Source organism: Petromyzon marinus, chromosome 8 (genome assembly GCF_048934315.1).
Source record: "Petromyzon marinus isolate PM22_M1 ecotype Great Lakes invasive population chromosome 8, UKy_Petmar_22M1.pri1.0, whole genome shotgun sequence".
Classification (NCBI taxonomy): domain Eukaryota; kingdom Metazoa; phylum Chordata; class Hyperoartia; order Petromyzontiformes; family Petromyzontidae; genus Petromyzon; species Petromyzon marinus.
Genome location: NC_133674.1, coordinates 3,733,533 through 3,756,120, shown reverse-complemented (window position 1 = coordinate 3,756,120; position 22,588 = coordinate 3,733,533). Strand labels below are relative to the sequence as shown.

At 52.2% G+C, this 22,588-nt stretch overlaps 2 long non-coding RNA genes across 3 annotated transcripts; both read right to left on the bottom strand.

Moving 5' to 3' along the window:
* Positions 1–12,852: 12,852 nt before the first annotated feature.
* LOC142924087 (uncharacterized) lies at positions 12,853–18,889 on the bottom strand. Of its 2 annotated transcripts, XR_012941235.1 has the most exons (6): positions 18,479–18,886; positions 17,648–17,757; positions 16,271–16,394; positions 15,639–15,734; positions 14,733–14,803; positions 12,853–14,299 (listed from the first exon to the last, which is right to left on the bottom strand). It is a non-coding gene; the product is annotated as an uncharacterized LOC142924087 (long non-coding RNA). The 2 variants fall into 2 exon arrangements; XR_012941236.1 differs by lacking the exon at positions 15,639–15,734 and having other exon boundaries at positions 18,479–18,889.
* Positions 18,890–18,981: 92 nt separating this feature from the next.
* Positions 18,982–22,125, bottom strand: LOC142924088 (uncharacterized). The gene is made up of 3 exons (XR_012941237.1): positions 21,928–22,125; positions 20,619–20,802; positions 18,982–19,152 (listed from the first exon to the last, which is right to left on the bottom strand). It is a non-coding gene; the product is annotated as an uncharacterized LOC142924088 (long non-coding RNA).
* Between the last annotated feature and the right edge of the window lie 463 nt (positions 22,126–22,588).

The window sequence follows — 22,588 nt, the reverse complement described above, 5'->3', positions numbered from 1 at the left end:
AATAGAGCTGCCCTCCTTTACTTCGATGGTCCCTTAGAGTGCTTTGAACATGAGCCTCAAATCAAATCTCTTTTCAAGATGCAATTGAAAGGGGCAACCCCCAGTAATAGCTGTCAACAAACATCAAATGTTGCACTTGACTGACGCTCGTTGACGGCACTACGCCTCGTCTAGTTCCCCTGTTTAGCGTAGGTGGTGGTACGTGATCGTTCCACTGCTGGCTGAATGTTATCGGCATAACCTCTGCATTTGAATTCATTCTGCCCCTTCTCCTGCAGGAAAATGTTCTCATCAAGGACACCGTGACCGGCACTGTGAGGGTCACGGACTTTGGCACGAGCTTTTTTGTGGAAAGTCAACGTGAGTGACCTCTCCTGGGTGTGTGAGCGTCTGCGTGTGGGTGTTTGTCTGATTGTGTATATGTGTGAGTATCTGCGTGTCTGTACATGTGACTGTTCATGTGTGTGATGAAGATGCTGTTTAAGAAACAGTGAGTACACAAACACATATATGTGTTGTTCTTGTGATTGGTGTGCAGCTATGAATGTTGGTGGGACTCTGGAATACTCGGCTCCGGAGCTGCACTTGGGCTACAGCTTGACCTGTGGCGTAGACATGTGGGCGCTGGGTTGCACGGTGGCGGAGTTGGCGACGGGCAGGCAATTATTTCAGTCCGACAGTGACAAAGATTACCTCCCGCGCTGCATTGAGGTATTTCCCACTGGGCGTCCATCCGCTCGTGATGCCCCTCTCTTTCCTTGGAGTCGTGGGTTTTGGGGGTGGCAGGAGGGGAGGTGGCCACTTAGTGATCTGGCGAATAGCGGCCGTCGTATGTTGTGTATGAGTGTACACGTGTCCATCTTGTACGTGTGAGGGGAGCAGTAGTGTAGCGGTTAGCATGCTGCGCTCATGGCCCACACTAGTGATGATTATCTGAACCGGTCCTGAGCCTCCCTTAGTTAGACTCAGCCTTAAATGAGTACCTAGTGCAGTGTGTAAAATACCTGGGTCAATGTGGCCCACCACCCCCTGTCTCTGTGTGCCATAATGCTTGCCCTCAACAAGCGCTGCTGCTGTTGTTACGCTATACTAACAGCACTTGCCCCTACAGTCAGCCGAGGATACACGGGTGACCTTTGTCTTTGTCTCAACCATGTGCAGATTCTGGGAATGCCTCCACGATACATGGTGAATTCAGCTCCCGACAGAAGGCAGTTTTTTGGTGAGTTAAAGGGTGGTGCGAGTGACGGACCGGATTCAGTTTTAAGAAGAGGCCTGCGGCTGTTGTTATTTTTTTGGTGGGAGGGGGGGGGGGAATGGCCTCTTTTTATTTTAAATTCCTTTGGTGAGTGGGTGGGTAAGTCGGTGTGTGGGCAAGTAGGTTGTAGGGTAAGTGGGCGAATTGGTCAGTGGGTAAGCGGGTGGGCGGGTGAGTGGGGGGGGTGGTTCGGTGATTGGGTAGGTGGGTAGGTGAGTGAGTGATTGTGTAGGTGGAAGAGTGGGTGGGTGGGTGAGTAGGTTGATGGATGGGTCGGTAAGTGGGTAAGTAGGTGACGTGGTGGTTGGTGACTGCATCTGTCCCGCTGTGCATGGCTCCCGCAGACCGTCAAGGGAAGATGTTGTGCCCAGGCAAGAAAAGGGTACCGGGGAGCTTCCCACTTGAAAGTGTGCTCAAAAGCCACGACCCGGCGTTTGTGGAATTCGTCAGCTTCTGTCTGCGGTAAGACACACCCACCACCCCCTCCCAATGAGGATCCCCCCCCCTCCAATTGATCGGCGATCACTCTCCACCGATCGCCAGGAAAATGTGGAGCTGAGTGGGACTGCCGATGTGCAGTACCACCGGTGTCAAGATCGCCCTCTGTGGAGGATGGGGAGGTCCGTGCAAGATGCTGCTGGCCAATGCGATGCTTGGGGCATTTTTAGTCTACTGGGCATCAGAGGATTGCCACTGTTCCTGCTGCTTCCGCTGCTGCCGTGCATTCCTGACCTTGTAGGAGAAGGGAAGCAACTTCAATGCTCTCACCACGCTTCTCTCACTACGTGTGGCGCGTGTGTCTCCCACGCGTCTCTCAACAGATGGGTTCCGGATTCTCGTATGACGCCAGCACAGGCGCTGGATCACAGCTGGCTCCGGACCGCGGCCACCAGCACCACCAGCAATGCCACCACCACTGCTACTCCTGGCCGTGTCCAGTGCTTTCGAGCTGCTGAACGACGGTAACCCACATTCTGCTGACCAATTTTCAAGGCAGTCCATAGAGAGGTGTGGGGCCCAGGGCAAGTCACAACTCCCACATGGAGAAAGTGGCTCAAGTATGGGCATCAAACCCAGGTCCCTCTTTGGCTGTGAGTTCCAGCCCTGCCGCCCACAAACTAACACACGGAGAGTTCAAATCTCACCTGTACATTCGGTTATATATGGATCTATTTTTATAATTGCTTTCTGGGTGAGGACAAATAATGAAGTGGCCATATCTTTGCCATGTAGGTAACCCTTCATCCACTGTGACATCGCCAGCTCCCCCCCTCCCCCCCCGATGGTGGGGGAGGGGATGGCTGCGATCTCTGCTATAGCAGTAAGTTGGAACAATGTCGTGCGCATATCTTCACAGAGCGGAGCCGGCGCTGCCCCCATTCTCTTTGCTCGCCTGGGCCTCTGATTGGAGGCTGAAGGTTGTGGAGGAAGAGGAAACCCAGGTGGAGGAGCTGGTGTTGCAGGAGGAAGAGACCCTGGTGGAGGAGCTGGTGGTGCAAGAGGAGGAGACTCTGGTGGAAGAGCTGGTGGTGCAGGAGGAGGAGACCTTGGTTGAGGAGCTGGTTTTGCAGGAGGAGGAGGCCTTGGTGGAGGAGCTGGTGGTGCAGGAGGAGGAGACTCTGGTGGAGGAGCTGGTGGTGCAGGAGGAGGAGACCTTGGTGGAGGAGCTGGTTTTGCAGGAGGAGGAGACCTTGGTGGAGGAGCTGGTTTTGCAGGAGGAGGAGACCTTAGTGGAGGAGCTGGTTTTGCCAGAGGAGGAGACTCTGGTGGAGGAGCTGGTGGTGCAGGAGGAGGACACCCTGGTGGAGGAGATCGTTGTGGAAGAGATGGTGGTGGAGGAGAAGGAGAAAACAAGGAAAGAGGATCAAGTGATGGTGATGCAGGAGAAGAGGAAGCCAGGGGGCCTGGCCCGCATGGGGAGAGTCATCCGCTCACTCCTCCGACGCGTGCTGCTGTGTGGTGGCCGGTCCACCGCACAGTAGAGATGGTGGTGGTCGTTGATCGGTCTGATCCATGACCACTATCACCACACCTACCACACACACCCTGTACCCACCCACCCCGTGACACCCACCACACTCCACACACACCCTGCACCCACCCACCCCGTGACACCCACCATCCACCACACTCCACACACACACCCTGCCCCCACCCACCCCATGACACCCGCCACACTCCACACACACCCTGCACCTACCCACACTGTGACACCCACCACCCACCACACTCCACACACACCCTGCACCCACCCACCCCGTGACACCCACCATCCACCACACTCCACACACACACCCTGCACCCACCCACCCCGTGACACCCGCCACCCACCACACTCCACACACACACCCTGCACCCACCCACCCCGTGGCACCAACCACCCATCACACACCACACACACCCTGCACCCATCCACCCCGTGACACCCACCATCCACCACATTCCACACACACCCTGCACCCACCCACCCCGTGACACCCATCACCCACCACAAACCCTGCACCCACCCACCCCGTGACACCCGCCACCCACCACACTCCACACACACACCCTGCACCCACCCACCCCGTGGAACCAACCACCCATCACACACCACTCACACCCTGCACCCATCCACCCCGTGACACCCACCATCCACCACATTCCACACACACCCTGCACCCACCCACCCCGTGACACCCATCACCCACCACACACCCTGCACCCACCCACCCCGTGACACCCACCACACTCCACACACCCTGTACCCACCCACGCCGTGACACCCACCACACACCACACTCCAAACACCCTGCACCCACCCACCCCGTGACACCCACCACACTCCACACACCACACACCCTGCAACCACCCACCCCGTGACACCCACCACACACCACACACCCTGCAACCACCCACCCCGTGGCACCCATCACCCACCACACACCCTGTACCCACCCACGCCGTGACACCCACCACACACCACACTCCAAACACCCTGCACCCACCCACCCCGTGACACCCACCACACTCCACACACCACACACCCTGCAACCACCCACCCCGTGACACCCACCACACACCACACACCCTGCAACCACCCACCCCGTGGCACCCATCACCCACCACACACCCTGTACCCACCCACCCCATGACACCCACCACCCACCACACTCCACACACACCCTGCACCCACCCACCCCGTGACACCCATCACCCACCACATACCCTGCACCCACCCACCCCGTGACACGCACCACCCACCACACTCCACACACCCTGCACCCACTCACCCTGTGACACCAACCACACTCCACACACACCCTGCACCCACCCCGTGACACCCACCAGCCACCACACTCCACACACCCCCTGCACCCACCCACTCCGTGACACCCACCACCCACCACACTCCACACACACCCTGCACCCACCTACCCCGTGACAACCACCACACACCACACTCCACACAAAGGGTTAAGGGTTTTGAGGGTTACGTGTTTAAAGGATTAGGGGTGGAGAGATCTAGGGGTTTATAGAATTATGGTTTTAACAGTAAAGGGGTATAGAGTGTTAGGGGGTTTGGGATTTTTTGTTGTATTTGGGTTATGGTTTCAAAAGGTGAGGAGTTTAGATGGATAGGGTTTTATGGGTAATTCGGTTTAAAGGGTTAGGGATTTAGAGGATTATAAGTTAAGGGTTTAGAGGTTTACAGGGTGATGGGTTTAGGGGTTTAGGTATTTAGAGGGTGTGTGGTTTAGAGGTTTAGGGGTTTAGAGGCTGAGGGTTTTAAGGGTAAAATGTTTTAGAGGTTTAGCGGTTTAGAAGGTGATTAGCTTAGAGGGTTAGGGTTTTAGAGGGGTACAGTTTAGAAGGTTATGGGTTTATAGGGTTATAATTGTAAGGAGTTTGGTGTCCTGAGGTTTAGACGGTTTATGGGTTTCGATTGTTAAAGGGTTAGTGGTTTAGAGGGCTTGGAGTTTATAAGGTTACGTGTTAAGGGTTTAGAGGTTTTGGGGTTTTTTAGGGGATAAGCGTCTTCGATGTTTTGGGGGTTTCTAGGGTTATGGTGTTTAGGGGTTGAGCGTTTTAGGGGTTGAGGATTTTAAGGGTTAGGGGTTTAGAGGGTTGGTGTTTAGAGGGTTAGGGGTGCAGAGATCTAGGGCTTTTGAGAATTCGGATTTTAACGGTAAAGGGGTTTAGAGTGTTAGGGGGTTTGGGGTTTCAGGGTATTTGGGTTCTGGTTTCAAAGGGTGAGGAGTTTAGAAAGGATTTGATTTAATGGGTAAAGGCGTTTAGAGGGTTTGGGATTTAGAGGATTATAAGTTGAGCCGTTTAGAGGTTTACAGGGTTATGGGTTTAGGGGTTTAGAGGTTTAGGGGGTTAGAGGGTGAAGGTTTTAAGGATAAAGGGGTTTAGAGTGTTATGGGTTTCGAGAAGTAGCTGTTTAATGGGTTTATGGGTTTCGATTGTTATAGGTTAAGTGGTTTAGAGGGTTAGGAGCTTAGAAGTTTCGGGGTGTTTCGGGGATAAGGGGTTTCGTGGTTTATAGACTTCGAGGGTTTAGGGGTTGAGAGTGTTAGCGCTTGAGGGGATTCAAGGGTTAGGGGTTTAGAGGGTTAGGGTTTTAAGGTTAAAGGGCTTTATAGTGTTAGGTGTTTAGAGGATTGGGCTATTAGTGGTGTAGGAGTTTAGAGGGTGAGGGGTTTAGCAGGTTAGGTGCCGAGAGGGTTACGGTTTTAGGGGTTGCGGAGTTTAGAGGGTTTGGTGTTTAGACAGTTAGAGTTTTGGGGGTTTATGGTGGGGTTTTCGAGGGAGAGGTTTTTAGACAGTTAGGGTTTTAAGGGTAAGGTCGTTTAGAGGATTAGGTGTTTAGAATGTTAGAGTTTAGAAGATTTTGGGGTAAAGAGGGTTGGGGGTTTAGAGAGTTAGGTGTTTAGAGATATATGGGTTTCGATTGTTAGAGGTTGAATGGTTTAGATGGTTAGGAGTTTAGGAGGTTATAATTGTATGTGTTTAGGGGTTTAGAGGTATGGGGGTTTTGAGGGTTAGGGGTTTATAGGGTAATGGGGTTTAGCGGTTTAGAGGGTTATGGGTTTTGGGATTTGGGAGTTTAGAGGGTTTAACACCAAGACTTTGACAATTAATATTATCCATACTAAAGGTGTTTTGGATTTCTCTCCAACACTTAATGGCACTTTTTTATTGTCATGACAAACTTTACTAATTGGCTGTGTCGGGTGGTGTCTGGTTTAACGACACATTTATATTTACACGATCTAACCCGAAAATATATTTATTATGGGTTTAGAGGGCTAGGGGCTTAGAGTGTTATGTGTTTAGAGGGTTAGCGTTTTAGGGGTATAGGTGTTTTAAGGGTTAGGTGTCTTGAGGGTTAGTTCTTTAGAGGGTATGGGTGTTAAATGTAGATTTGAAGTTTTCGTGACTGCAGGGATCCATACTCTTTGGTTCTTTCGGTAAAGTCACATAGGTAGAAATAAAATAAAACAAATCGCGACGTTTTGATCGCAACACAAGCGATCTTCATCAGGTGGGACAAAACACAAGCGATCTTCATCAGGTGGGACAACCACAGCAAGAAATGCTGAAGTCGGCGGGAGAGCTGCCATGGCAAGAGGTTATATAGTTAAGAGAGGGGGGAAGAGGCAAGGGGACAGAGAGAAAAGGGGGGGGGGGGTGTGGGGTAGGAAAAGGGGGGGGGGCACGTAAGCGCTAGAGGAAGAGGACGTTAGGCTGGTGGAGGGACATGGGCGGGGCAGCAGTAAAACCGGCAGGTAATGATGGAAACAACAACACAAGTTAAGGCATTACCTGGTTGATAACATCCTTCCAGTGATTGTTTTATTTGTATCCATCTTCTCGGTTGAAGTTTTGTCTATACCCTGGAGTCTACAAACTGAGTTGTAACTTCGGCCGCAGTTACGTTGGAGAAATAAAACGACACGTCTCGGACCGTGTTCGCGAACACAAGGCGGATCTGAAACATGGCAGAACCAATACCTCTGCCGTAGTGGCCATTGTTATAACGCTGTGGGCTCGCATGATATTGTTATTTTCGGAGGCCAAGGACAAAACTTCAATCGAGAAGATGGATACAAATTAAACAATCACTGGAAGGATGTTATCAACCAGGTAATGCCTTAACTTGTGTCGTTGTTTCCATCATTACCTGTCAATTACTGCAAGCCCCGCCCACGTCCCCCCACCCCAGCCTCACGTCCTCTTCTCCTAGCGCTCACGCGGCCCCCCTTTCTCTCCCTACCCCACACCCTCCCCTCTCTCTCTCCCCCCTTGCCTCCTCCCCCATCTCATACCTGTATAACCTCTTGCCATGGCAACTCTCCCGCCGACTTCAGCATTTTCTTGCTGTGGTTGTCCCACCTGAAAATATCACTTATGTTGCGATCGAAACGTCGTGATTTGTTTAATTTTATTTAATTTATACCTACGTGACGTTACCGAAAGAACCAAAGAGTATGGATTCCTGCAGTCACGAAAGCTTCAAATAAAGATTAAAATAGTTTAGTTTAATTTGTTTATTTTTGAACAGTTTGTCTTTCCTGTCATGTTTTGTATTTTTTTAGTTATGTTCTGACCTGCCCGATTGGACAGCTGTGAAAACAGATCTTTGTAGCTCATCGATTTCATCCAGTGTAAATAAATATTCAGATTTAAATTTTATTGACCTCTGTGCGAGTCTATGGATTTCTGAGTTTGTGGGCCTCTGTGAGTGTATGGGTCTCTGTCTGAGTCTATGGATCCCTGTGTCAGTATATAGGGTCGCCGTATGAGTCTGAGTGTCTGAAGGAATGTATGGGTCTCTGTTGGAGTCTATGGGTTTCTGGTTCTGGGTCTGAGTGGGAATCTATGGTTCTCTGAGTATGGTTGTTTGTGCGAGTCTTAAGTGCACAAACTGAACTTAAAAAGGGCATTGAGGGGTGCGGAATCCAAGTTGACTATTAAGCTCCCCGCAGTGCAAGCCAGCTCTCTAGTCGTGTCATCATACAGCCCCTGTAATTCTTTATAATAATAATTAGACTTACTCCAGGAAAGCCACGCTGAGTCATAGTAAGGTCCTGAATTTGGTTTTTATTGTAAGATCTTTTCAATCAATGAATAACGAATGCTTACACAAGTGGGGGGAAACCGGAGCACCCGGAGAAAACAAACGTATGTGAAGGGGCAGCAGGCAGCATTTTAAACCGTACAGGTGACGATGGCGATGATCCCACTTGCTATAATGCCTTCTCCTGGCCAGTCAGATGCTTTCTCCTGGCCAGCCAGGAGAAGGCACCTCAATGTCCACGGGAAGGGGGTTTCACAATATTTACTGTGTGATCCACCAACCCTTGCTGCCTTCTACAGTGCTGGATCGCAGGCTTGCGTCACCACCTTCTGGCGAGTATTTGTAGTTATTATTTAAAGCTATATAGCACTCACAAGAACGACTCAAGAGGCGCGAGGAGCCACAGACATGCAGGAAGGAAGCCACGTGGTGAGCCAGCACCAACGATTGTCCAGGCTCTACGGTACTCTATGTATGGAGGCATTATTGGCTAATTAATAACGAGTGTTTGTACAAGTGGGGGAAATCGGAGCACCCAGAGAAAAGCCACGTGTGTGAAGGGGCAGCATTTTAAACCGTACAGGTGACGATGGCGATGAGTCCACTTGCTGTACTGCCTTCTCCTGGCGAGGCAGGTTATGCACCTCGACGCCCACGGGAAGAGGATTTCACAACATCATTGTGCGGTGATTTACGAACCCTCGCTGCCTTCCCCAGTGCTGGATTTGAGACGTGCACCACTAACATCAGGCGAATGATAACAACAACAATAACTATACTTATTACTTGGTAGCAACAGGCGAAAGAAAACAACAAGCAAATTATAACAGGCCAATTAAAACAGGCGAATGATAACAGGCAAATGAAAACAGGCGAATGATAACAGGCGAATGATAACAACAGGCGTATGTTTAGAACAGGCGAGTAATAACAACAATTATTATTTACACTTAGAACTTGATAACAACAATATTTATACTTATAACGTGATCAAGCAGGCCTCAGAGGTGCGAGGAACCACAGACAATCAGGAAGGAAGCCACTTGGTAAGCTGGCACCAACGATTGCCCAAGCTCTGTGACCCTATTGATACGTTTTTATCGACCAGATAGGGAGCGTTACGTGTGGGGGGGAAACCGCCCCCTTCGGTGCCTCCATGGTCCAATAGCTGGTCTTCTTGGCGCCACGGTCCCGAGCCCCCTAAAAGTTCCTCATGGAGCAAATCAACGGGTGGGCCATTGCCTTGTCAGGGCTCATTCATTGCTCCGGATCCCACCTGAAAATGCCAGGCGCAGATCCCCACATCATTAAAGCCACGGGTGCATTTATCCCAGATATAAACAATTGCAAACTATTTGACTATTTTTTTTTACTTTAACCAGGCAAGGCCCACTGAGCTATACAGCTCTCTTTCAGAAGCGGCCACACAATTACAGCTCAACAAATTGGCTTATTACGTGGACATTAGTAGCCAAATACTCTAAACATGTGCTAATAAATGTGGAGGGAAAACCCGGAGGATCCGGAGAAAAATACACGCGACCACGGGGAGATAGCATACAAACTCCAAATACAAAGGTGTCAGGGTAAGGATTTAATACACGACCTCCTGTATACCCTACAAAATAGTTAACATCTCGCCACCGTGGCGCCCAATTCTGATCACATGACATAGCAAAACGAACGTCGCGGTGCATAGCAATAATTCAATTGGGCAATTACTGAGCGTTCATAAACGTGAGGGGATACAGGAGTACCCAGAGAAAACCCACTCGTGCAAGGGGGCAACCCTCTATCCCATGCAAACAGAGATGGTGCTTATCCCACTTGCTGTACTGCCTTCTCCTGGCCAGCCAGGATATGCCACCTCAACACCCACTACACCATGAACTTTGTGAACCGAGTTTAAATTTCTGGCCGCGGCGAACATCAGTGGCTATCTCCCTCTTCCTCTCTCGTCCCTGCTATTATCTCCCTCTTCTTCCCGCGTCCCTCCCACTATCTACCTCTCCAATCCGTCCCACCATCTCCCTCTTCCTCCCTCGTCCCTCCCACCATCTCCCACTTCCTCCCCAGTAGCTTCCACTATCTTCCTCCCACTTGGCTCTACTATCTCCCTCTTCTCCCGTCCCTCGCACTATCTCCCTTTTCTTCCCCCATCCTTTCCACTATCTCCCTCTGCATCTCCAATCCCTCGCACTCTCTCCCTCTTCCTTCCTCTTCCTTCCCACTATCACCTTCTTACTCTAACCGATCTGCCTAATCCTCCCAAATAACTCCCACTATCTCCCTCTACTTCCCCAGTCGCTCCAACTATCTCCCTCTTCATTCCCCTTTCCTGCCACTATCTCCCTCTTCCGCCCCCTTCCCTCCCACCATCTCCCTCTTCCTCTCCCGTCCCCCCCGCTATCTCCTTCTTTCTCTCACATCCCTCCCACCTCCTTCCTCCCCCGTCCCTCCCACTATCTTCTCATCCTCCCCCATCCATCCCACGATCTTCCTCATCCTCTCCCGTACCTTCCGCACCTTCCTTATTTAACACCATCAGGTTCACAGACTCGCCCTCGCTTCTCCCAGTCAAATAGCCTAGCTTAGACACAACCCCCACCATGTTACACTGACGGCATCGACCGAGACAGCCAACAACTATCCGGCCGCCCAATTATCTAGTGAAGACGGCAGCGACCAAGTCGGCAAAGACGACAGTGCCGACGAGACGACTCCACTTCCCAGAACGTGCAACCACGAGCTCTCGCTCTCCACTGCTTTTATCCGACTCGGCCGCGCCTCCCTTCTCCAACCCACGAGCGGGTTCCAGTGTCTTCCAGGGAGGGTCTCTGTGATCCTTGCCCCAGTGCCTCCGCCCTGCTGACAAACCCGCATGAGGCTCACTGGCGTGTGTACTCCCCGTCCACCGCAGTTGCCGCTGCTGGACAACTATTACTCTACAGTTGTACTGCCCCTCTGTACCGTGCCCCCGAGCCATCAACACGGACTCACAGCATCAACACAGACTCACATGATCAACACAGACTCACAGCATCAACAGACTCACACGATCAACAGACTCACAGCATCAATACGGACTCACACCATCAACACGGAAACAGGGTCAGTGAGCAAGATGGCGGATGAGTGCATACATGATGTGAGTGGTGGTGAGTTCAAGTTAAGCACCCAGTTTTAAATCTCATTTACTCCCACCACCACCACCACCCTACATACAACAGTCGGAAGTAAATGCCTACACACCCTACATACAATCGTCAGTAGTAGTGGGGAGAAGAGGGCATCAGTGGGGGCGAGTCATGAAGCGTTGAGAAGCCCTCAGATACTCCATAAAACCCCGAGTTTCATGGAGTATAATTTTCAGCATTACAGTTCCATTTTTTTTACGTTAACAAATGTCTCGCCATATATTACACCGTATAGGTAACTAGATTGGGCGAGGGATGGTCTTTTTTGTTGAACAATCAATAAAGCTACGGTGTTGTACTGTGCCCGTATCCGTGTACGGTACTGTGCACTAAAGGAAGAAAAATGGAGCGGCTGAACCTCACTGCCTCCTTACCGGAGGCTGTCAACATCAAGTGACCTGAAAACTGCGATGGGACGTGAAAGACAACATGGAGAGACAAGAGGGCGCCACGTGTGTTCTTCCATGGCAGCAGCAGCATCATCGCAGGCAATGAGGTTCAAATGGGCACAGGAACTTTGAGGTGGACCCACGAGTGTTTGAGCCACAGCGGCGTGCAATCGGCGACCTCTATACGCTTGGCGCAATCCGCACCGTCATTTCACGGAGCCCTTGTCCACTCGACGAGTGCGACGACGCCGTCCCACCGTCATTCGGCGCCTCGTGGTGACATCACAACAGCAAAGCGACAGGTGTTGTTTATTCATTTCTTGAGGCAATTCGAGGGCCCGGTTACATCGCGTTGTGATACACGCACACACCGTCAACATATACTACACCGGTTATAAAAAAAAAGCAGGGGATAGAAAGGTGGGGGAGCGGACCCGACCACAGGTATTGTTTAAAAGACGTCAAGCGGACCGGGGGTTTTAAATGCAAGTCCATGCGGACACCAACATCCGAACGATTGTACCAATAAATCCTGAACCTTCTGGAAGATTTCAGCTCCCGCTGGTTTGGATCAGGGTGATGTTGGGGCAAATTCCATTAATTGGGAAAGGTGGCAATCTTGTGGGAATGTCCTCGCCAGAGAAGAAACTTGTCGCTTCCATGTTTTATTTTCATCCGACGTCCCATTAGCGAGATCCAGAGCGTGACGGACTCATATGGAGTCGGCCTCCTGTAATTTTTCTGGTCTCATTCTCACCACAGGTGAAGGCAGAGCCACACATCAACGTGCCAATGGGGCCACGGTTGAAGTGGTGGGGCCACGGTTGAAGTGGCGGTGGCCACGGGTCATGTGGCCTCTATGTATTTTCCATGTTGAAGGCCGATTGCCCCAAACATTGCCCGTCATATGCAGTGTCACTGAATAACGTGTGAAACATACTGTAGCATATACAAAATTGTATTTTCTTCATACATTAAATACAATAAACACAATAAACATGAAATGCGTATAGGACATTTAAAACTCTCTCAATGACCAAACTTGTATTTTATGAACACACTTATACGAGCAAAATATGACAAAAGTGTTCCAGATTTCAGTTTCAATTGAGACTGAAATCCGGAATCATTACCCCCTACTGACAGACTAATAATACCCGCTCGCAGGCCAAGTGCTGATTCACCTTGGGGCCTCGCCTGGTATAGAGATCGTGGGTTAAATCCCGACGCCTGTATATCTGGAGTTTGCATGTTCTCCCCGTGACCGCGTGGATTTTTCTCTGGGTCCTTCGGTTTTTCCCTCCACATTTAGAAACATGCGTTTAAAAGTATTTGGCTGCTATATATTTCTGCGTGACAAGCCACTTTATAGCGCTTTCATTTGTGGCCCGGTCGTTCCTGAAAGAGAGCTATACAGCTGAGTGGGCCTTACCTGGTAAAATAAAAAGAGATTAGTTTTGTTAGTTTATTTTGTGCCACAGGGGGACAGCTACAGGGGGGGGGTGCCCATTAAAATGGTCGAGATGAGATGCAACTTAAGGCGCTTGTGACTTCCCAAAAATATTATTTATGGCAGGTTTTCACATCTAAACATCCCGGGTGGCATTGAAGCCAAGAGCTCCCACCCTAGGTGAGTAGCTACGAGAGCGGTGCTGTGCACGGCGACACGCCACTTTCTCCATCTGCCTGACTTGGTATTTTCTTTTTTGTTACTTAAATAAATGTTAATGTTTCGTTTTGTGTACGCGTGTATGTACACCGTTTGGGGAGCGGTGGTGCAGCAGTTAGCGCACTACGAACTCAGCCATCTGAGTACGTGGTGTGGGGTGTGTATAACATCGCAAAACTGGGGAGGACAAAGGCAGCCAGACGTGGGGCTGGCCACAAAACCACTTCTGTGCCATGCCGGCCATCATAGGTGCTACCCGTTAACAGCACTTGCCCCAGCAATCTGTTAACGGCGATACGGAGTACCTTTGTCTTTTTGTGCAATTGTGTGCTTCTGTGTGCGACGCATGCGACGATGTGCATGTTTGTGTTTGATAAATGTACATCCGCAATGTGTGTGTGACGCGTATGATGCGCGTGTGTGACGACGGTTGGAACAGCGATTCACGCACTGCCCTATCCACGCGGCGACCTCTCCTCAACGTCTCGAGCCTCGGCGGAGAGCGCCGCGAGGTTCGACTCCAACTCCGGCTTTCCAGGGACAAACCCCCCCCCCCAATGCCCCTCCCCCCAGGCCCATGGGGGGGGGGGGGAAGTCGCTACCCTCCCTCACTCCACGCTCAGGAACTTCCTCTTCTTCGCCGTGTTCATGTACGGTCGCCAAGGCCACCCACCTCGGCGGTGGCCGCGTTGTCCAGCGTGCCCAGTTTAATCTCATAGACTGCGCGACACACAAAAGCAAAGATCCCCCCCATGCAGCCTTTAACAGACGGCGTGGGAAAAGCGCTGTTCGTGTGTTAGCATGTAGGAAAGCCAGCACGGCACACCAAGGGGTGGGTGTGGGTGGCCAGCATTACGTCCGATCATCTTTGAATTTACACATCGCATCTGGGGTGGGGGAATGCGAGTCGGGTCACGGTACAGCGAATGCGACCAGAGCAGCGACCCCACCGACTCAAGTTCCGATCCGCTCTACAAGTCACCCGCGGGCCACCTAGCCCGAGGCTAGACTCTTACATTCAGCCCATCATCCTCTCAGGGGTCGATAAAATTTACAACCACTTCGTAGGGAAGTCCACAAGGAATGTGGAATTTCCACCGCCTCTGCAGGGGTGTAAAGTGGAGACGAGTAACAATGTGTCAGGCAGACTTACGCTCCATCTCGAATCACGGTCCCACCTCCTTCAACTCGATGTCCTTGCCGTCGCGCTTGTAGACGTTGTGCCTGTTGGGAGGGGGGAAGGGGGGCACAGAAGTCACGGGAGGGGTCGCGGCAAGTCACACGGACGGCGCTGGACTCTCATTACGTGTCCTCGCAGACGTTTGCCAGTTAGAGGCCAGCGGCCACCCTGTTTAAAACTGCGGATGCATTAGCAAATGAACAACATTACGCGCCTTCAGCTTCAGAGATGGCGTTAAATAAAAACTCTGTGCTGTTGCTCGAAAACTAAAGTAAAACGAAACTATTTTTATTTTACCACTGAGCTATGTAGCTCTTTTTCACATAAAAATGTATAGCAGCAAAATACTCGAAATTCAAGTTTCTAAATGTGTAGGGAAAAACCCGGAGGACCCGGAGAAAAATCAAAGTGACCAGGAGGAGAACATGCAAACTCCGAATATACAGGCGGACACACAGCACCTGGCCCAAAAGTCTGCTCACTCTTTCCCATTCCGAGACATCTGCAAGTTGCCGGGTGGTAGGTGTCACGTCCACCGCTGAATCTCGGTACGCGCGAGCGGCTCGGTGTTAATTTTATTTATAGAGGCGTAGCGCTGCTGTTTTTAAAACGCGTTGCCCTCACCGCAGAGAACCGTAGTGACACGACCGGCACTCTATGGAACAAAACTGTGCCGCACGCCCTCCCGCATGGTCTTATGGGAGCCTCGGTATGTCTTCAGGTCAGAAGACGTACTTGTGTTTTTCTTACGGTTCCGTTTCGACGACGTATATGTACATCATGGAAATGAGAAAGGGTTATAGCCTATACGAGGGATCTTTGTGCTTTGGGGATGGGGGAGGAAGATGTGGGTGAGACTGGCACGGTGCCCGCACGCACCCTCTTTCCGAGTCGCGACGTGAAGTTGTGCATCACGAGGTGTTGGAATGCCTCGGACATCATGTCCACGTCCGGATGTCGTGCCGCATCACCACGCTCGAGAGTGTCAAGTACACCGTGGCATCGTACCACGTGTCACATGAACAGCACGCCGGAAAGTTAGACACACCACAGGTGTCACACAGACTGTACTGGAGAGTTAAACACACTGCCCTTCCATCAGCGGCATCATACCACATCACACCACATACACAGTTAAGACACCACAATTCCCCGTCTGCAGCATCATACTACACACCGCACATCATACGCACAGCTAAATACACCTCCATCCCCCGTCTGTTGCACCGCATCACACACGTCACACCATGCATCACACCGGGGAGCGGGAGCGGAGTGGCTATCTCATTACACTACAAATCCGGTGACCTGACTTCGACTTCCGGTGTGTCCAAGCATCGACAGTGGGGAGACAAAAGGGGCCAGATGCGGTAATGACCACACCACCCACCCCGCCGTGTGCCCTGCCGGCCTTCGTAGGTCGATCGACAAACAGCACTTGCCCTGACAGCCTGTTAAAGGCTACACGGGGGAGCTTTGTCGACTGCGGTGCGTGCGCGTGCCTGGCATACCGCGGTGCTCATGCAGGACGATGAAGTCGTTGACGGCGTTGGCGCAGCACGCCCACACCAGCGCCTGCAGCTTGTGGCCTTCGTGGTTCATCGGCTGAGCGTTCGGCAGGATCAGCTTCTTCTCCTGCGGTGGTGGTGGGATGGTGGTGGTGGTGTGGTAACATGACAGCAAGCGGTCACACGCCGAGTCCGCTCTTCCCACCGGCGTCCGTCCCGGCCACGCTGCGTTCGCCCCCCCACCTCCCCGCCCTACCACTGTATCCGACTCGGGTTGTGTTGTTTGTTTTTTCCATTGCGGAAGCCGAGCCGAGCCGTACCGGTATACGGGGTCGCCAAACCCCGTGTTGGCACAACTGGGATGCACCATTGGAAAAACTTTACTATTTATATTTTACCAGGTAAGGCCCACTGAGCTATGCAGCTCTTTTCCAGAAGCGACCTGGCCACAAATCATAGCTCAACTAAGTGGCTTATCGTCATGTGTAAATTTATAGCAGCCAAATACTCTTAAACGGACGTCGATTCTAAATGCGGAGGGAAAAACCGGAGGACCTGGAGAGAAATCCACGCGACTCCTCGGAAAGAGGCACGCAACTCCAAATATACAGCAGGCATCAGGGTCAGGATTGAACCTGCGACCTCCTGTATACCAGGTGAGGGAGTTAACATCTCGCCACAGTGGCGCCCCCAATGGTACATCTTTCCGTGACCACCGACCGTGCGTAGTGCTACAGTAGATACATTTTCGATGAATGGAAGGGATCGGTCATCGGGAAAAGGCGGACTGAATCGCGAGGAATGAAGTTGACAAAAGCTGCATGCACCAAACCAAAGTGTCCAACGCTCCACCACTTACGACCACCCCCCCCCCCACACAGCCTCCACCTTTCATCAACAACCAGATTTCTTCTGGTTAACTCAACGGATGCGAGTTATCTCACACTGCACAAGCCCGATGATTGGTCGACACGGCTCGTGTGAGGTGCAAGGAACTGATTCTTAAGCCGATAGAGAACATGTGTGTGTGTGCGGTAATTTAGCAGTTAGCATGCTGCCCGACAAACCTAGTGACCCGAGGTTGATTTCCGTTCATGGCCAACACCAGTGGCGATTATCTGAACTGGTCCTGGGCCTCCCCTAGATCAACTCAGCCTCAAATGAGTACCTAGTGCGGTGTGTAAACATTACCAGAGAGATAAAGGTGGCCAGTTGTGGTGCTAGCCACCAACACCCTCGCAAACAGCACCTGTCCCAAAAGCCTGTTAAGGCTATATGGGGGACCTCTGTCTTTGCGCGCTTGTACACATGCAATACACGAGGACCCACATTCCTCGTGTGACCCCAAACCCTGTAGCCCCTGTGACCCCGTGCCCGCACCTTGATGAACTGCTTGAGGAGGGAGCTGGGGTCGCGTGAGGTCGTCGCCATGATGTGTGGGTCCTTCACGCCGGCTCAGCGGTACTCGTCATCCATGTGGCTGCTCACTCCTACTGACACGGGGGGGGGGGTGGATAGAAAGAGGTGGTAGATGGGGCAGGGGGGACGGAGAGGGTAGGTTATCATTTGCCATACTTCCCCGTGCAGGTGAGTGAAGGTGTGTGTGTGGGTGGATGGAAGGAGCGACCAGGAATGGTTTAGAATATCACTCTGCAGTGATCGCGTTGATTTTGTGTAGCGAGCTGAGCACTAATGAGACCTGGATGAGTCCCAATTGCAAGAGTGGGTGGGTGATATGGCAGGTGAGTGGGTAAATTGAGTAAAATGATGAGTGAGTGAATGAGTGGGTCAGTGCAAGTTAAACCTCTTTGTTACAGCACGTAACCAACCGTGGTAATCGGAAGTGTGACAAACTAACCACATTAAGAAGTTCTCAAGAAATGAGTTTGTCAATCTAGACGATGATTTAAAAGTGCAAAGCTCCAGTGGCTTCCTAATATTGTAAGGAAGACCGCTGCAGAAGGAAGACTGCTCCAGAAGCACACGTTATGTGGTGACCACCGCCTTCATTCGACAATCCACCAAAATTTACGCCAGCCACCACACACACACACGGCCGACTCTTTTCCGCGTTCACGCCACGGGATTTTTCAAAGTCCACTTGGGAAGCAATCGCCGTGCGGTATTTACGGTCAACGCAACTGCTGCATTAAACCCATTAAACCGGTGGGGGGGGGGGGGTTGAGGGCCCGCCGTTCTCGAACCGCGAACCTCCGCGGCAAAATACGGTGCCACCGCTTGGCAGGAAGGACCGACGGCGAGCCGGGGATGCGCGCCGACTCGGCGTGTCTAGCGGGCGGAGACGCGCGACGCTTATCCCCCTGCCTCAAGAGTCTCGCGGGAAGGAAGAGAGAGAGAGAGAGATGCGAGGAGACGTGATGGTGAGGGATGTGAGATCACCCTCCCCTCCCTGGTCGAATTCCACGGCCTTCTGGAGTTCAAGCGCCTCCCACCGCAGGTCCGTAGGCAGCACCAGGTTTTCTTCGGTGACGACGTCAGGGGGACAGGGGGCAGTGGGTAGGGGGCGGGCAGGAGAGAATTAACAAGGAAGAAAAATCATGCGCACGCATGGATTCATTTGGAAACGCTTTCCACGCGCGGTTGTCTTCTCGCCTGTATTGTCAGACCGTTTTGTCCCATCTTAGTCCGTCTTGCGTGTCTCATTGTCTCTAGATTCGTCTCTAGTCTGTCTTGCGTGTTTCAATGTCTCTAGTCTGTCTCGCTGTCTCTCGTTCGTCTTGTCGTCGCGAGCCCATCTCTAGATCCGTCTCGCCGCCCGTTACCATCGAGCGCCCTCTTGAGCCGCGCCTTCTCCTCTACGAGGACCTTCTTGGCCTCCTGCGCCTTGCGGTAGAGGTACTCGCCGTGCAGTTGCGCCTCCTCAGCTGCACCACCAAACAAAGACAAAGATCCCCCATGTAGCCTTCGACAGGACTGTCGGGTACAAGTGCTGTTAACGAGCAGCAGCTTTGATACACGAAGGGGGGTAGGTGGCCAGCACCACATCCGGCCGCCTTAATCTCCCCAGTGGCGATGTTTACACAATGCACCAGGTACTCATTTGAGGCTGAGTTGACCAAGGGGAGGCCCAGGAACGGAATCGTCACCAGTGTTGGCCATGAGTGGGAATTGAACTCGGGTCGCTGGGTTCGTAGTGCAGCGTAGTGCTAATCGCGAGACGACCATAAACAACAACCGCCATTCGCCACGAAGTGGTGGAGATGTCACCACGGCGCTCGTGCCAGGCTATGTGCAGGTTAAGGCCACATGAAGCGTCGAACGCCCGCTGGCAGCAGGTCACAGACAGACAGACCCAGGTTGCCATTGGTTGCTTGACTGAGATGACTGGCCGATGCACCACCTGTGCCCCCGACTGTGCTACACCACCGCTCCCACCTACACAAACTCTCTTGGGCTATACTCTTTGGTTCTTTCGGTAAAGTCATATAGGCATAAAATATACAATAAATTAAATCACGACGTTTCGGGCGCAACACAAGCGTCCATCATCAGGTGGGACAAACCACAGCAAGAAACAATTGCCGACGTGGGCAAAAGAGCTGCTGTAAACAAGAGACTATATAGGTAAGAGAAGGGGGGAGGATCAGGGAGGAGAGATAGAGAGGGGGGGGGGGTATGAGGAGGGGAGTGCTGAAGAGAGCGGGGCTGGGAGTGGGAAGCTTAAGAAATTAGAGATGCGGAAAGTTAAGGCAACACCATAAAGCAGTTAAGGTTTTACCTGGTTAATAACATTCTTCCAATGATTACTCAATTTGTATCCATCTTCTCGGTTGAAGTTATGTCTGTGTTTATATATCTGGATGGCTTCATGAACAAACCTTTGATAGTAGCCCGAAGGTTTGCAGAGCGGCACCACGATACTCCTAGCGACGTCGTTGATTAATGTCTGTAATTAATATCGATGGTGAATCTCTGTAATTAATATCGATGATTCGATTCCACGAGAACAGATTCACAAGAATCGATTCCACAACTATTTTAGTAAAGCGAAGTACGCGATTCGATTCAAACGTGTTCGTTCCGGTCTCATCAGAATCGGTATTGATTCTGTGCTGGAGGAATCCAATGAGCTATAAAGCTCTTTGATCAAAGATGTGCCAGTAGGGGGCACGGGGTCATAACGTCACAACAAACAATACAAAAACGATAGGAGTGCAAAGGGAATGGTAGCAAACCACTAAAAATAGATGAAATAAACCATATAAGTTCATACTCTTTGGTTCTTTCGGTAAGAAGTCTCGCTCTCCGTTCCACCCACTACAACTGGCGTCAGAAGTAGCCAAATAGTAAGATGAATCGCTATAATGGAGACGCGAAGAAAAACTCGTACCAGGGCTCCAGTGGAAGAGGACAACTCAACACCACTGGGGTTGGCAGCCCCGGAAGGGGGAGGAGAAGCGACGACGGCCGAGCTGCTCACTGCCCGGCCGCCCGGCGGCTCACCACCGTCGGAGAGGGCGCTTCAGGTGGCTCACTCCCGCCTCGCCCAACTCCTGCACGCGGCGGCATCCATCCTCGACGAAATACATCGCGGGTTATGACCACAACAAATATAATCACAATCACTGCGACCATAATCGCCGTAACCACAAATATAATCATAACCACCAGCTACATAACCACAAGTATAAACACTACTGCCACAAATATAACCATAACCACCACAACCATAACAACCAACATAACCACCACAACAACCACAATGATGCTGATACACTCTCACACCATGTGGGTCCCCTTGACTCCTTGTGTCTCCCTGTGGGTGAGTGGATGGGTTGGCGAGAGAGTCGGTGGGTTGGCAAGAGAGTCGGTGGGTTGGTGAGAGAGTGGGTGGGTGGCAGAGTGAGTGACCGGTGGCAGAGTGAGTGACCGGTGGCAGTGGGTGACCGGTGACTAAGTGGGTGGGTGGCAGTGGGTGACCGGTGACCAAGTGGGTGGGTGGCAGTGGGTGACCGGTGACGAAGTGGGTGAGAGAGTGGGTGGCTGAGTGGGTGGCCGAGTGGGTGGCTGAGTGAATTGGTGAGTGGATGAGTGCCAGAGTGGGTGGGTGAATGGCTGAGTGGGTGGGTGAGAATCAGTATGTTTTTGCTGGAGGAATCCGATGAGCTATGAAGCTCTTTTTCATAGATGCCCAGAGAGTGGCTGAGTGGGTGGCTGAGTGAGTGTCGGTGGGTGTGAGTGGGAATGAAATCTAACCTGCACCTCTGCATTGCAAATCCAGCGAGCTAACGCCCTGCGTGTGGTGGGGTAAAGTGTGGGCATGGCCACTTTGCTCCAACACGTCCGGACCAGCGTGGAAGAGTAGACCAAATACCTCTATATAGCGGCCTCTAGTGGATGCCTTTTCCAGCAGCAGGCGATTCGCATCCACAACAAACCCGTCCCTCCAGGGATAAAAACACACGGCAGTCTGGGAGTGCCTCTCATCAGCTATGGCTCAACACGAGGGCCACTCTGGGGCCGGTTTCCACCGTCAGCGCCTCATCATCAGCAGCAGCAGGGCCGGGCTCTGCTTGAAGCAGCGCCGTGAACTCAGCAGGCGTCTAGGACGTGACGGATGTGGGCCAGGCGCCTCCTCCTCTGTCTCCCCCCACCACCGCCGCCACTGCTGATGTGTGCACACCGCGCGAGGTTCTCACCTTCAGGCTGAGTCGACGTAGAGGAGGCCCAGCGAGCCGCCGCTTCAGAAGCTTTCGCGAGCCACTGACGGTGGCCGTGAGCGGGAAACCAAATCAGCCGCTCGCCACCCACAATCCACAGCGCGCGCCGCCTCCACTCGCCCCCTGCCTGACTGTAAGTAGCAGCGGGGGGAGGGGGGTGGGCAATGGGGGCGTGAGGGGGGGGGGGTTTGAGGGGGAGCATGGGCGGGGGTTGCCAGGGGGGGCAAGGGGGGTCGCGAGGGGGGGGATGCTTGGGGGGGGGGTTGTGAAGGGGGAGGGGCAGGGGGGGAAAGAGGGAGCATGGGGGAGGAGCTTAGGTGAGGGGGAGGAGCTAATGGCTATTACACCACGCCGCGTCTCGCGCCACGTGCTTCCCCTGGCAGTTTGGCCGTTAGGCGTGGAACCGAGCTGTGGGTGAGTGGTGGCGGTGGTGGTGTGAGTCTTTCTATGTGAGTCTGTGTGTGAGTCTCTCTAAGTGAATCTCTGTGTGAGTCTCTCTGTGTGAGTCTGTGTACGTGTGTGTGGGTCTGTGTGAGTCTGTCTGTAGCAGTGACCCGGTCTCAAATGAGTACCTGGTGCGATGCGTAAACATCGCCACTGGGGAGACAAAGGCGGTCGGGCGTGGTGCTAACCACCCACC